This window comes from Coregonus lavaretus, assembly GCF_964263955.1.
Source record: "Coregonus lavaretus genome assembly, chromosome: 18".
In the NCBI taxonomy this organism is placed as follows: Eukaryota; Metazoa; Chordata; class Actinopteri; order Salmoniformes; family Salmonidae; genus Coregonus; species Coregonus lavaretus.
The window spans coordinates 9,183,960-9,197,978 of NC_140005.1; the positions used below are offsets into that span (position 1 = coordinate 9,183,960).

At 47.0% G+C, this 14,019-nt stretch overlaps 1 protein-coding gene across 3 annotated transcripts in view; it reads right to left on the reverse strand.

The window, feature by feature from the left end:
• The window catches only part of LOC311146054 (protein quaking-A-like), a 101,309-nt gene that overhangs the window by 51,905 nt on the left and 35,385 nt on the right, over positions 1-14,019 (reverse strand). The gene's annotated exons all lie outside the window — the stretch shown is intronic.

The following is a 14,019-nucleotide window of genomic DNA, read 5'->3' on the forward strand; positions in this document are numbered from 1 at the left end:
CCCGAGGGCAGAGTTCATGGACTCTTAATATGCAAAAGATGGGGAGAAATCCCAACATGCCACAGAGCAGAGTGTGAACTGTAGACATTACAGCCCTATCCCATCTCAGAGAGGAGGAAAGTCAGATATTCAAATAAGATGTGTCAGTTAGTTGGGGTAATACTCAATTCACAGACAATGCTTGCGGAGCTAAACAAGAACAGAACAAATCAGAATGCTGTCTGTACAAAAAGGCATCTGGGACGGATTTATAACGGTTTTCAGAACACAAAAACTTTTAGTCAATGGAATATTACACTGTACAAGCATGTGGGACTGATAGGACTTTAGTGTGTAGCTTGTTACAGGCAGTCAAGGGTGTATCTGTGAGTGAAGGGTGTGTGTGCATGCGTGAAGAGCAAGTAGACAGGGAGTGTGTGTATACGCTTATTGTGTGTGTGTGTGTGTGTGTGTGTGCACCGAGGGTAAGTGAATGATTGTGTGCCTGCTGATGGCCTTCCTTCCATCAGCAGCAATCAGGACGGTGGTTAGGATGAGGAGTGACTCCTGTGTCATGTTCAATCCACGTCTCTGTCGCCCCAGTCTCTCTCTCTATAGGTCTATCACTGTGTCTCTGTCGCCCCAGTCTCTCTCTCTATAGGTCTATCACTGTGTCTCTGTCGCCCCAGTCTCTCTCTCTATAGGTCTATCACTGTGTCACTGTCGCCCCAGTCTCTCTCTCTATAGGTCTATCACTGTGTCACTGTCGCCCCAGTCTCTCTCTCTATAGGTCTATCACTACGTCACTGTCGCCCCAGTCTCTCTCTCTATAGGTCTATCACTGTGTCACTGTCGCCCCAGTCTCTCTGTCTATAGGTCTATCAATGTGTCTCTGTCGCCCCAGTCTCTCTCTCTATAGGTCTATCACTGTCGCCCCAGTCTCTCTCTCTATAGGTCTATCACTGTGTCTCTGTCGCCCCAGTCTCTCTCTCTATAGGTCTATCACTGCGTCACTGTCGCCCCAGTCTCTCTCTCTATAGGTCTATCACTGTGTCACTGTCGCCCCAGTCTCTCTCTCTATAGGTCTATCAATGTGTCATTGTCGCCCCAGTCTCTCTCTCTATAGGTCTATCAATGTGTCTCTGTCGCCCCAGTCTCTCTCTCTATAGGTCTATCACTGTGTCACTGTCGCCCCAGTCTCTCTCTCTATAGGTCTATCACTGTGTCACTGTCGCCCCAGTCTCTCTCTCTATAGGTCTATCACTGTGTCACTGTCGCCCCAGTCTCTCTCTCTATAGGTCTATCACTGTGTCACTGTCGCCCCAGTCTCTCTCTCTATAGGTCTATCACTGTGTCACTGTCGCCCCAGTCTCTCTCTCTATAGGTCTATCACTGTGTCACTGTCGCCCCAGTCTCTCTCTCTATAGGTCTATCACTGTGTCACTGTCGCCCCAGTCTCTCTCTCTATAGGTCTATCACTGTGTCACTGTCGCCCCAGTCTCTCTGTCTATAGGTCTATCAATGTGTCTCTGTCGCCCCAGTCTCTCTCTCTATAGGTCTATCACTGTGTCACTGTCGCCCCAGTCTCTCTGTCTATAGGTCTATCACTGTGTCTCTGTCGCCCCAGTCTCTCTCATTGTCTCCCTCTCATTCAGTCTCTCTCTCCCCCCTCTCATTCATTCTCCCTCTCATTCAGTCTCCATCTCCCCCCTCTCATTCAGTCTCCCTCTCCCCCCTCTCATTCAGTCTCCCTCTCCCCCCTCTCATTCAGTCTCCCTCTCCCCCCTCATTCAGTCTCCCTCTCATTAATTCTCCCTCTCCCCCCCTCATTCAGTCTCCCTCTCATTCAGTCTCCCTCTCATTCAGTCTCCCTCTCATTCAGTCTCCCTCTCATTCAGTCTCCCTCTCCTCCTCTCCTTCAGTCTCCCTCTCCTTCAGTCTCCCTCTCCTTCAGTCTCCCTCTCCTTCAGTCTCCTTCTCATTCAGTCTCCTTCTCATTCAGTCTCCTTCTCATTCAGTCTCCTTCTCATTCAGTCTCCTTCTCATTCAGTCTCCCTCTCCCCCCTCCCATTCTCTTCACCCTGGGTAAAGGATACACACTTGTCGCAGCATTCACTCAGACACACTCACACCACTGAGGTGTGTTGCGGCAGGCTTCTTGTCCACCTGCCAAAAGAGTGTGTCATTAGTGGCCTCTAATTAATCTGCCTAGCAGCACCTCTCACAGAGGTAAATCAGCTCTGTGGAGAACATCCACACACCCAGACACATGGCCTGACGGACAGACATCCACACACCCAGACACAAGCACAATTTAACTGGATATGACACTGGTACTCTATTTTGCATTATTTCACTCAGGCCCACTCAGAGCTTTTCCCTGCAGCCCCCAGTTGATTTATGCTGAACGGGTGGGGTTTTCTATTGAGGCAAATTCATTGCGACACATTTTTTTTTTTTTTAAAGCCAGCTCAGCCTATATTTCAAGACGTGTTTACTGTAAACTGTTGTTACAAGGAGGGGGGCTAGGTGGTAGGTTGTGAGTATCATCTCCACAAATAGAAGATCTAGGGAAAATCAAAACAGACACTAACCATCGTCAATGCTATTTAGTGTCAATTTTCATTTTAAAAAAAAATGCTAAATCTGACATTTGGTGGCAGCAGTCCAAACATGTTCAATGACTCCCAATTGGCCATACATAATAAGAAATCATAAGAAAAATCTACAAAAACTGACTAAAGCGAAAGCGACATCCCCAAAATAATCTGAGCAAATGGTCTACCACAGTAAGAGTCATAAAAGCTAGCGGTTAAACACGAAAATGATTCCAAATCGGTTTTCCACCATTCATTTTATCCATTGTGAATTTTAGGGGGCTGTGTTTCGTGTAGGCTTAACCTGGCGTGACATTTTGATAAGTGTATATCTCTCTCGGACAAGGTAATGTTTATCAATATATTTGCCTGTATTTACCCCCCAAAAATGAAATGCTTAATTAGTTGCTAATGTGGCTATTATACAGCACTGCAAATGCCTGTCTCAAGCTTCACGTCACTCACCAGGTCCATGACGATTACATTTACGTCATTTAGCAGACGCTCTTATCCAGAGCGACTTACATCTGGATGAGACTGCCGAATTGAGGCAAAGGTAAAAATCTCTATCTAATGTTAGCAAAATTTAGTAATTCATAAATTGGCTAAAGTTCTTTAAATTGACAATTCTGTGAACTGTCTGGGCAAGTTTAAAATTGAAAATGTCTTATGTAGCTGGCTAGCTCATGGTTAGCAACATTAGCCTGGCTAGATGGCAACATTAGCCGTCTACTTGTCTAGCCATTTAAATGCTTGACAAATTCATAGAAACTACAGTCTAGGTTGCTAGGTGGTTAGATGGTGAAGCTAGGGCTATGCGTTCTTGATAATGCTTGTGTCTGTGGGTGGGGTGGGTCGCCTACTTCAAGTACTACTTGACTTGTAGCTACCCTAGCTAGCTGTATTATTTTACTCTGGCTTTTTGAGAGGTTTGAGAGATTAGCATCCTCTCGAGTCAGTGTGCTTACTTTACTGCGGGAAGACATTGAACTGTTTGCTGTTACCCTCTGGACAGCAGATCATTAGTATAGCTAGTAGGGAAGGTTATGTAACCTTATTTAGTCATACCTGCTATGGTGGACTTTAAATTAATTGGTATTCACACGCTTGTTTTTGGAGGTAGAATTAATGTCATGTTATTGACGTATTTGCACCTTCTCTATTCCAGAACCAATGGGTGTGCCGGAGTCTCATCATCTCTTAACTAGGTAAGTCGTTTCAACCTGGAACACTATTCTCCTGCTTTGGTCTGTTTCAGTCATTGCAGAAAGTCCTGAAGAGCAGGAGTGTGTGAAGGGTTTTGTCCCAGCCCAGCTCTAAACACCTGACTTATAATAATCAACATACCGAATCACGGCAACAGGCTATGATTTGTAAATCAGGTATGGGCTGGAACAAAAGCTTATACATACTCCTGCCATTCAGATCTGGAGCTGTACAATCATTTAAGTCAGTGGTTCCCAACCTTTTTTCCTTGGACTCCCCCCTACTTGTATCTAAGAAAAGCTGAGGCCCCCCACCACCATCACCACACACACACACCAAAATAATGTGATTCATTCCAAATCTTTATTGGCAAAAATTATAGCGACTTACAGTTAATGAGTGCATAAATGTTTTCATACTGTCCCCCCGTGTGAATCGAACCCACAACCCTGGCGTTGCAAATGCCATGCTCTACAAACTGAGCTACACGGGACCTAATTCACTGAAACGGGGCAGTTTGTTGCATACACACATGCACATCATGTGAACACTGGTTTTGACACAGCTATAATGTATGTGTTATAAAAATAACAATAACAAAACAGCAAGATACAATTCAATAACTTTTTCCTTCCTTAAAAACAACTAAATGGCCACCTTGGGCCTGCATACCTCTGACCAGGGATGAGATGTCAGTTGTGATGCTAGTGACAGCCAACCTAAAGTCCTGGTGGACATAGAGCCTGTTACGTGCTTTTGTTTTTATTGTTCCAAGCGCGCTGAAGGCCGTCTCAGACAGGTACGTAGTGCTGAATGGTAGAATAACCCTTGTAGCTGCGTGTTTGGCCAGTCTGGGTGCAACAGCGTGTCCTTTGACAATCCAAAACTTTTTGTATCCGTTCTCCTGGAAATATTTATTTGACAGAGAATCGGCTTGAAAGTCAACAAGCTCATCTTCACAGCCGAGGTATTCCACGTCCTCGAGACTGCAAATGTAAGGGTCCATCACCCCCGATTCCTTTGATAAGTATTTGTCACGTTCATGTGCCTGGTAAACTCAGTGCGTAAAGACGCAGGCACAGTGCCACCAGACTGTTTCATCAGCAGTGGAAATTCAGTTCTCCAGTTTCCGCACAAAAGCGTCGAAAGCGTCTTTGCAGTGCATGCCGTTTGAGTCAGGACCCTGCATCCGCATGTTTGTCTCATTGTAGAGAGTGAATGTATCCGCTATGTATGCCGTTTTGATCCAAAACGCATCAGTCAGCTGTCCGCACAGTGGTCGATTGTGATCTTGCAAGAATTCCTTTATTTTTTCCTGCAGTTCCATAAAACGCACAAGCACTTGTCCACGTGACAACCAGCGTACCTCTGTGTGTAACAGCAGTGTTTGATGCGCTTCATCCTCACACAGCTGGGCAAACAGTCTTGTTAGAAGGGCGAGCCTTAATGAATGACCTGTTGTTGTGGCTAGATTGGTAGACATAAGAATGTCTTGTTTCAAGTCATCACCGTCAATATATTGCACATAAACGATGAGCACGGATTCGTCTGACACTGTTGTTGTTTCATCCAACTGAATGGCAAAGGGAACATTCCTAAGATTCTCGTGCAGCTGGTTCTGACAATCTCCAGCCATTCGATCAATTCTGTCTTTGACAGTGTTGTCAGAGTGGGACGGTTCTCACTTTATCCACCACCTGTGGGCCACACAGCCTCTCTACAATTTTCAGGCTGGCGGGTTTGATTAGCTGATCTCCAATTTTGTGCCGGCTTTTTAGCCTTCGCAAATAATAGCGAACACTCAAATGACGCCTCCGTGGCTCTGTGTAAATCACTGCCTGCTCTTTCAAATGCTTTTCTGATGTCTGTGGATCTTTTTGATAGTGCCAACTGCTTCTTCCGCTCAAAGAAATCCTGACCTTCACCAATAGTCTCCTGATGTTGTTTCCTGGTGTCGTTGCATTTTGCTTGGCTTCATGCTGCCATTAGCTAGCTTCTCGCCACAAATGACACATTCTGGCCGAGTCCTGTCCTTCAATAAAACCGAAGTTAAGATAACTTTTGAGATATAGCCTTACTTTCTTTTTTGATGATGAGTCATCAGCACTTTTATGTTTCTTAGACATGTTTTATTCATAAAATAGTTATCCTCTGACTGCAGGAAAAACGAGCTGCTAGCTGAAACTGATTGAGCGCAGGTCATTGACGTGCACACCTTTTCCCGGGGAATTACCGCTTTTAAGTTTCTCTGACATGATTCTTATTTTTTTGATTGGCCTTGGCATTATAAGCATATGATCTTTAATAACATTTTAAAATGTATTAATTTTAAAATTAAATTATAGTGGAACATTTTATGCATGTTTGACCTCAAATGAGATCTCGCCCCCCCCCCCCTGTGAACTCTGGCAGCCCCCCTAAGGGGGTGCGCGGACCCTGGGTCGGGAACCACTGATTTAAGTCAATATGACCAATTGGGGGGTTGGGGGTAATCGTTATCTAACGCATGCTCCACTCTCAAGTCGAAGCTGAACTTGTTGACTGATGCCATGGCAGCACTGGTCCACACCTGCCCCATTTGTAGGGTGAGTAGTATTGGTTGGTACCGTTTGAGGCGTTAGGTTCCTCTCCATCTGTAGGCTATTGGACTGGCCTGTGTGGTACAGTCATATGTGTAGTAGTTTGTTGCATCTTATTGCTTAGTTTATCATTTGTTAAACTTTGAATTAAATGGAAGGCACAGATTGTTAACTTCCTACATTTTGTACTTGACCTTTATAGATGCAGACCCGAAGACATTCAAGCAAGCATCCCAAGTCTCCAATGGTCCCAGTACTGGTTGATGTGCAAGCACCCCAAGTCTCCAATGGTCCCAGTACTGGTTGATGTTCAGGCATCCCAAGTCTCCAATGGTCCCAGTACTGGTTGATGTTCAGGCATCCCTAGTCTCCAATGGTCCCAGTACTGGTTGATGTTCAGGCATCCCAAGTCTCCAATGGTCCCAGTACTGGTTGATGTTCAGGCATCCCAAGTCTCCAATGGTCCCAGTACTGGTTGATGTGCAGGCATCCCTAGTCTCCAATGGTCCCAGTACTGGTTGATGTTCAGGCATCCCAAGTCTCCAATGGTCCCAGTACTGGTTGATGTTCAGGCATCCCAAGTCTCCAATGGTCCCAGTACTGGTTGATGTTCAGGCACCCCAAGTCTCCAATGGTCCCAGTACTGGTTGATGTTCAGGCATCCCTAGTCTCCAATGGTCCCAGTACTGGTTGATGTTCAGGCATCCCAAGTCTCCAATGGTCCCAGTACTGGTTGATGTTCAGGCATCCCAAGTCTCCAATGGTCCCAGTACTGGTTGATGTGCAGGCATCCCTAGTCTCCAATGGTCCCAGTACTGGTTGATGTGCAAGCACCCCAAGTCTCCAATGGTCCCAGTACTGGTTGATGTTCAGGCATCCCAAGTCTCCAATGGTCCCAGTACTGGTTGATGTTCAGGCATCCCAAGTCTCCAATGGTCCCAGTACTGGTTGATGTTCAGGCATCCCAAGTCTCCAATGGTCCCAGTACTGGTTGATGTGCAGGCATCCCTAGTCTCCAATGGTCCCAGTACTGGTTGATGTGCAAGCACCCCAAGTCTCCAATGGTCCCAGTACTGGTTGATGTTCAGGCATCCCAAGTCTCCAATGGTCCCAGTACTGGTTGATGTTCAGGCATCCCAAGTCTCCAATGGTCCCAGTACTGGTTGATGTTCAGGCATCCCAAGTCTCCAATGGTCCCAGTACTGGTTGATGTTCAGGCATCCCAAGTCTCCAATGGTCCCAGTACTGGTTGATGTTCAGGCATCCCAAGTCTCCAATGGTCCCAGTACTGGTTGATGTTCAGGCACCCCAAGTCTCCAATGGTCCCAGTACTGGTTGATGTTCAGGCATCCCAAGTCTCCAATGGTCCCAGTACTGGTTGATGTTCAGGCATCCCTAGTCTCCAATGGTCCCAGTACTGGTTGATGTGCAGGCATCCCTAGTCTCCAATGGTCCCAGTACTGGTTGATGTGCAGGCCTAAGTGACCACACACACTCAAATGGACCTACAGCTGGGGTAAGATTCCTCCATCATTCACACACAGTAGACATAGTGTAAACCACCATGTTGTCAACAAAATGCTGTGATTACTCACTGTCTTTAAAAGTGGTGATTCACAGACACACGATGACCACGATTTGAACGCTGCAACTGAGACGGAATGACGTCGAGGGACACAAGCTGAGACCCGGAGTATGACTGGGCTTGGACAACGACCTAAATAGGGGTGCAGAAGCACACCAGCGCCCCATTTTATGTTTATTCCATGGCCAACCATCCCTCTAGTTACCCCTTATTCCACACTATGCCTTTTATGCCCCATGGTCCCTCAACTTCGGACACTTTGGAACTCTCCATTTTATAAACCCACCCTACCTTCACCCATTTTCCCCATGCTTCTTCCTCCACATCTCCTGATTGGATGACGCGGTAACACCTTTAAAAAAGTGTTGTGGTTTACTGTTTTTGCTACCTTTTATTCACCTGTGTAATGCTGTCCTCCTCCAGCTTATTCTGGGGTTCAGACTGAATGCTGTGGTAAATATGAGGGATATGACAAATGGACAATTTTCCTTAACGTTTAAAAACGGCCTTTAAAAAAAATTTTCATAAAAAGAATCATAAAATTCCACGTCAATTTACAATGCAGAATAATGGCCCCATTACGTATGTATGACCACTAGTACCAGGCAATACAGTTATATCTACCTCAACCCTTTACAGACATGCAACAAAGCTACAGTAACATGTCCATAGCAACAATTGATCACTTTTCAGACAAAAAAAGAAATGCAGCATCAGGTCTGTGCCTTTTCAGACAGAATTCTGCTCCGGCGTAAAATGTTTTGTATTGTTTCCCTGACAACAATAAACGTTGCTGATTGATGTGCTGCTGTGTTGTATTTTATGGTATGGTAGCTAGATGTGTTTTATTTCTACTAAACGTCTTGGTAAGTCACCATATTTAACAAACTTTAAAATATTTTTTTAGGAGAGTGTGGTCTGCGTTCAGGCAGCAGGCATGCAGGCTGCGCGCAGCAGCTCGAGATTATTTTATTGACAGTTCTGGTTGCCTTGTGATGGACTTTGGTGATATGAATGGACATTTGGACTAGAGAAGGTTTTTGTCGGCATTGAAAAAAACGTAGCGTAGCCTACCCTAACAGACAGACAAACATGCTGTAGCGAAGGCGCTTTCAAGGGGCCACATTCGATTATTATGTCTGAAAAGCATAATCATTTTACATTTACATTTTAGTCATTTAGCAGACGCTCTTATCCAGAGCGACTTACAGTTAGTGAATACATATTATTATTATTATTATTTTTTTTTTTTTTATACTGGCCCCCCGTGGGAATCGAACCCACAACCCTGGCGTTGCAAACGCCATGCTCTATCAACTGAGCTATAATCGATACCGGTAGCCTACTGTAATTTCAAATGAGGCAAAAACAAAGAGTAGAATAGCCTGTTCTGGCAAAACTCAGTGCCATGAACAAGCTAGGATATTCTATCCGCAACAGATTGAAGACTGAACACACACTTGCATCATTAGCAATGAGACGAGCAGGAAGGTCATTGCGAGAGAGAGAGACACAGAAGAGTGTTATTATGTTTTGGTAATCTACATCTCGCAATGTCTCGTCTTGCAAATTAACCAAGTAGCCTAACGTTCACCTCTTCCGCTCTGGTTTTATTTGAATTACTATCGGCTATAAACACAGAAAATAATGGTTTTGTGATAACTGAACTGTGATTTTATGTGGGGGAAAACAGTTTTAATTAGCATTTTTAAATCAGAGTAAATCGAGCCGAATACATTGATATAAGTCACCTTGTCTACACGGTTATCAAAATGTCACGCCAGGGTAAGCCTACACAAAACACAGGCCTTATTTGAAGTGTTTCTGAAATCCACAATGGATAAAATGAATGGTGGAAAAACTATTGGAACAAAAGCTTATACACACACTCCTGCCATTCAGACATGGAGCTGTACAGACGTTTAAATCATTATTCTGAGGGGGTATTGTTATGTAAGTGGAGCAGGCGTGTTTGACCACTAGGTTTTAAGGTTATTATGATGCGTCCACCGTGGGGCTCAACAGGGAGTAAATAGTGTTTTCTGCTTTCGAACACATAAACAAGAGCCCACGGCGATTGTTGACATATCATCATTTGAGACGCTCAATTGGGAGTCATTTAGCTTGAAAAGCCCTGTTAATAACCTGCAAATGAAGACTGGGAGAGAACGCTCGCTCTGCACGCCGATCAAACAGCTGTTTCCTTGCCGACCGGCTCCGGTTGCTGCCACCGCAGACAGAGGCCTAATAAAATTAGTATTTTTTTTCACTACGGTAAACATCACCAATACCATGACAACAACAGTAGCCCTAGTAGACAACAGTAAAGCTGGGGACGGTCACACCAGACAGACAGCACGTTGTAGTGGGGTAGGGGAGGCAACCGCTAGGCTTAATCTAAGACAATAATAAACATTTCTGAGCCATCGTAGAATGACATTGTGCTGGCAGGTATAGGAGAACAGTCTTGTATTGAATCATTCAATCCCAACAACAACTGATGCTGGATGGAATAAAGGCCTAGTCATTCAATTCATTAATATCAACAAATGCTTCTATGCATCAATAAACACACATCCAAAGCATGCTTAGGCAACACACATCACACACTGTGCTGGACATCATGGCAGCCAGAGGACCTATAGGGGAGGCAAATGGCTCCTTCAAAAGAGCCCTTTCCAGTTCGCCCTGTTTTCCAGACCAGTTGCTCAACGGCTTACGTCCAACAGGGTGTCCCATTTCATACGCTCAACAGGCAGGCAGCCAGGAGCAGGTGGGGTGGGGTGGGGTGGGGGGGGGTTAGGTTAGACCACCTCAGCCTAGTCAGACTCCCACAACCCCCTACTCTACACAACCCATTTGGGCTATCCATGGGTGTGGGGGCATCAAATGGTGTTAGTAAACAAACAAGGAATGGAAGTAACTGTGTTTGAAGGTCAGAGAAAGAGATGACAGGGTGAGGCGTCTGCATCCCATCAAAGGCTGCAGCCGGGGCTTAATTGAAGGTGGGGAGTTATCAGATGGACCTTCACCCACCCTGTCCTCACCTGCAGTCGCCTCTGTGAGTGACATGATGCCGCACTTCTGAAGTCTCAGCAAACGACTCCCTCTCCACACACACACACTCGATCAAGCTCTCACACCTCAGCGTGCATGTCCTATGGTAAGGGAATTAGAACACGGCCGTCTTGGCAGGACAAGTTATTTTGGTAAAATTGACATGCTGCACTGCAGCAAAGGACCAAGACAATCTAATTACTCGGTATTGGGAGGAGGACATTTTCTGAGAGGGGGGGGGGAGCGGTGAGCGAGAGAGAGGAGAGAGAAAGAGATGCAGAGTATGTACCCTGCCTTGAGTCCTCGACACATGTCGGGGAAAAATCTGGGAAATCAGCCGGAAAGGTGAACGGTAGGAGAAAATTCCCTCTGCTAATAATGATCATTACAGTATCCTATACAGCTGGCATTTCTCAATGGTGACTGATTATTTTATCTCGCTCTCTCAAGTAAAGAAAATATTTAGTCAGAAGAGAGAGAGCTCGTCTGGCCTAAAATAGAAATTAGACCCCCTTTGCATCACAGAACACAACCCATCCCACTTACATTTTAGTAATTTAGCAGACACTCTTATCCAGAGCGACTTACAGTTAGTGAGTGCATACATTTTTTTTTTTTTTCATACTGGCCCCCGTGGGAATCGAACCCACAACCCTGGCGTTGCAAACACCATGCTCTACCAACTGAGCTACAACCCACTTCTCTTCTCTCTAAACTAATAGCTAGGCTACGTTAAATAAATAAAAAACTATGAATACCTAGCAACAGGAAAGCTAAGTGGTTTCCATAACACATAATAGCGGCTATACGCATTAGGCTTACACAATATTTATGTGCTCTTCTGTTGACTACCATCGGTTTAGTTTTCCAGATGTACAACCCAACACAGCAACTCCATTACAGCAGAGATGAATCTCATGTCAGCCTTCCCCTTGTTTCAAATCAGGTTTTCTATAAATAGCCTTAATGATTTAGCATTTTTATTCTATTACGTTACTGTCTTAATGACCTGACTGGTGTTGCATATAAGAGAGAGAGAACGAAGGAGCAGAGCGCGCGAGAGAGAACGAAGGAGCAGAGCGCGCGAGAGAGAACGAAGGAGCAGAGCGCGCGAGAGAGAACGAAGGAGCAGAGCGCGCGAGAGAGAACGAAGGAGCAGAGCGCGCGAGAGAGAACGAAGGAGCAGAGCGCGCGAGAGAGAACGAAGGAGCAGAGCGCGCGAGAGAGAACGAAGGAGCAGAGCGCGCGAGAGAGAACGAAGGAGCAGAGCGCGCGAGAGAGAACGAAGGAGCAGAGCGCGCGAGAGAGAACGAAGGAGCAGAGCGCGCGAGAGAGAACGAAGGAGCAGAGCGCGCGAGAGAGAACGAAGGAGCAGAGCGCGCGAGAGAGAACGAAGGAGCAGAGCGCGCGAGAGAGAACGAAGGAGCAGAGCGCGCGAGAGAGAACGAAGGAGCAGAGCGCGCGAGAGAGAACGAAGGAGCAGAGCGCGCGAGAGAGAACGAAGGAGCAGAGCGCGCGAGAGAGAACGAAGGAGCAGAGCGCGCGAGAGAGAACGAAGGAGCAGAGCGCGCGAGAGAGAACGAAGGAGCAGAGCGCGCGAGAGAGAACGAAGGAGCAGAGCGCGCGAGAGAGAACGAAGGAGCAGAGCGCGCGAGAGAGAACGAAGGAGCAGAGCGCGCGAGAGAGAACGAAGGAGCAGAGCGCGCGAGAGAGAACGAAGGAGCAGAGCGCGCGAGAGAGAACGAAGGAGCAGAGCGCGCGAGAGAGAACGAAGGAGCAGAGCGCGCGAGAGAGAACGAAGGAGCAGAGCGCGCGAGAGAGAAAGAAGGAGCAGAGCGCGCGAGAGAGAAAGAAGGAGCAGAGCGCGCGAGAGAGAACGAAGGAGCAGAGCGCGCGAGAGAGAACGAAGGAGCAGAGCGCGCGAGAGAGAACGAAGGAGCAGAGCGCGCGAGAGAGAAAGAAGGAGCAGAGCGCGCGAGAGAGAACGAAGGAGCAGAGCGCACGAGAGAGAACGAAGAAGCAGAGCGCGCGAGAGAGAACGAAGGAGCAGAGCGCGCGAGAGAGAACGAAGGAGCAGAGCGCGCGAGAGAGAACGAAGGAGCAGAGCGCGCGAGAGAGAAAGAAGGAGCAGAGCGCGCGAGAGAGAAAGAGAGAGTGAGAAAACATGGGGACTTTAGAGGTCAGCTGAGGATGCCAGTACGTGTGTTTAAAGCACGTCCCACCATTCCAGACAGGTCTCCAGTGCCAAAGGCAGAGCTGCCATTCAGCCTTTGGGGTTATAGGGGGTGCCCTTCGTACACACACCCACACCCAGCTTTGTGTCACAACCCAGGGTCATGTACTGCTCAACCCAGGGATCATGTACCTCTCAACCCAGGGTGAACGAGTACATCTGGTGAATGTAAGTCTGGATCATGGCTGAGGTTGAGTTGGACTGGCTGGACCGGGCTAGGGATGGGCAGACCTGGGGTTGGGGTCCCTGGTGCCCTTTATCAGCTCTGTCAGGGGGAAATATAATGAATGCCTGGCTGGGTCCTTCTGCTGCACTTCCCACCTACCCGGCAAAACTCCCCACTCACCAACCTCCTCACGCACTGTGTACACACACACACACACTTCTCCTTCATCTTTACCATGGCCCCAACCCCCAAAGCAAACACTCAAACCCATCACCTCCCATGACCTCTACAGCTTGAAATGACTGCGCCAGTCTGTGCTCCTACCCATGCCTCTCTGTGACCTTGCAGTGTGCTTTCTGTGTACAGCTAAAACCCTCTCCGTCCAGTCTCAACTCTGGACGCTTCCAAGGGCCATTCAGGGAGTCGAGTGGTGAGCCTTCTATTTCCTACCTCCGGTGTATTTTTGGAAAGGTTGTTTTCAACACCATCCCTCTCCTGCCCCCCCCCCTCCTCTCCCTTCCCTACCCACCTGCTCCTTTGCCCATTTGGGTAACTAAATCGAAAACAACTGGAACCATCTTGTTTTCCTTGTGGAGGAAACTCATTTAGCCGGGCGG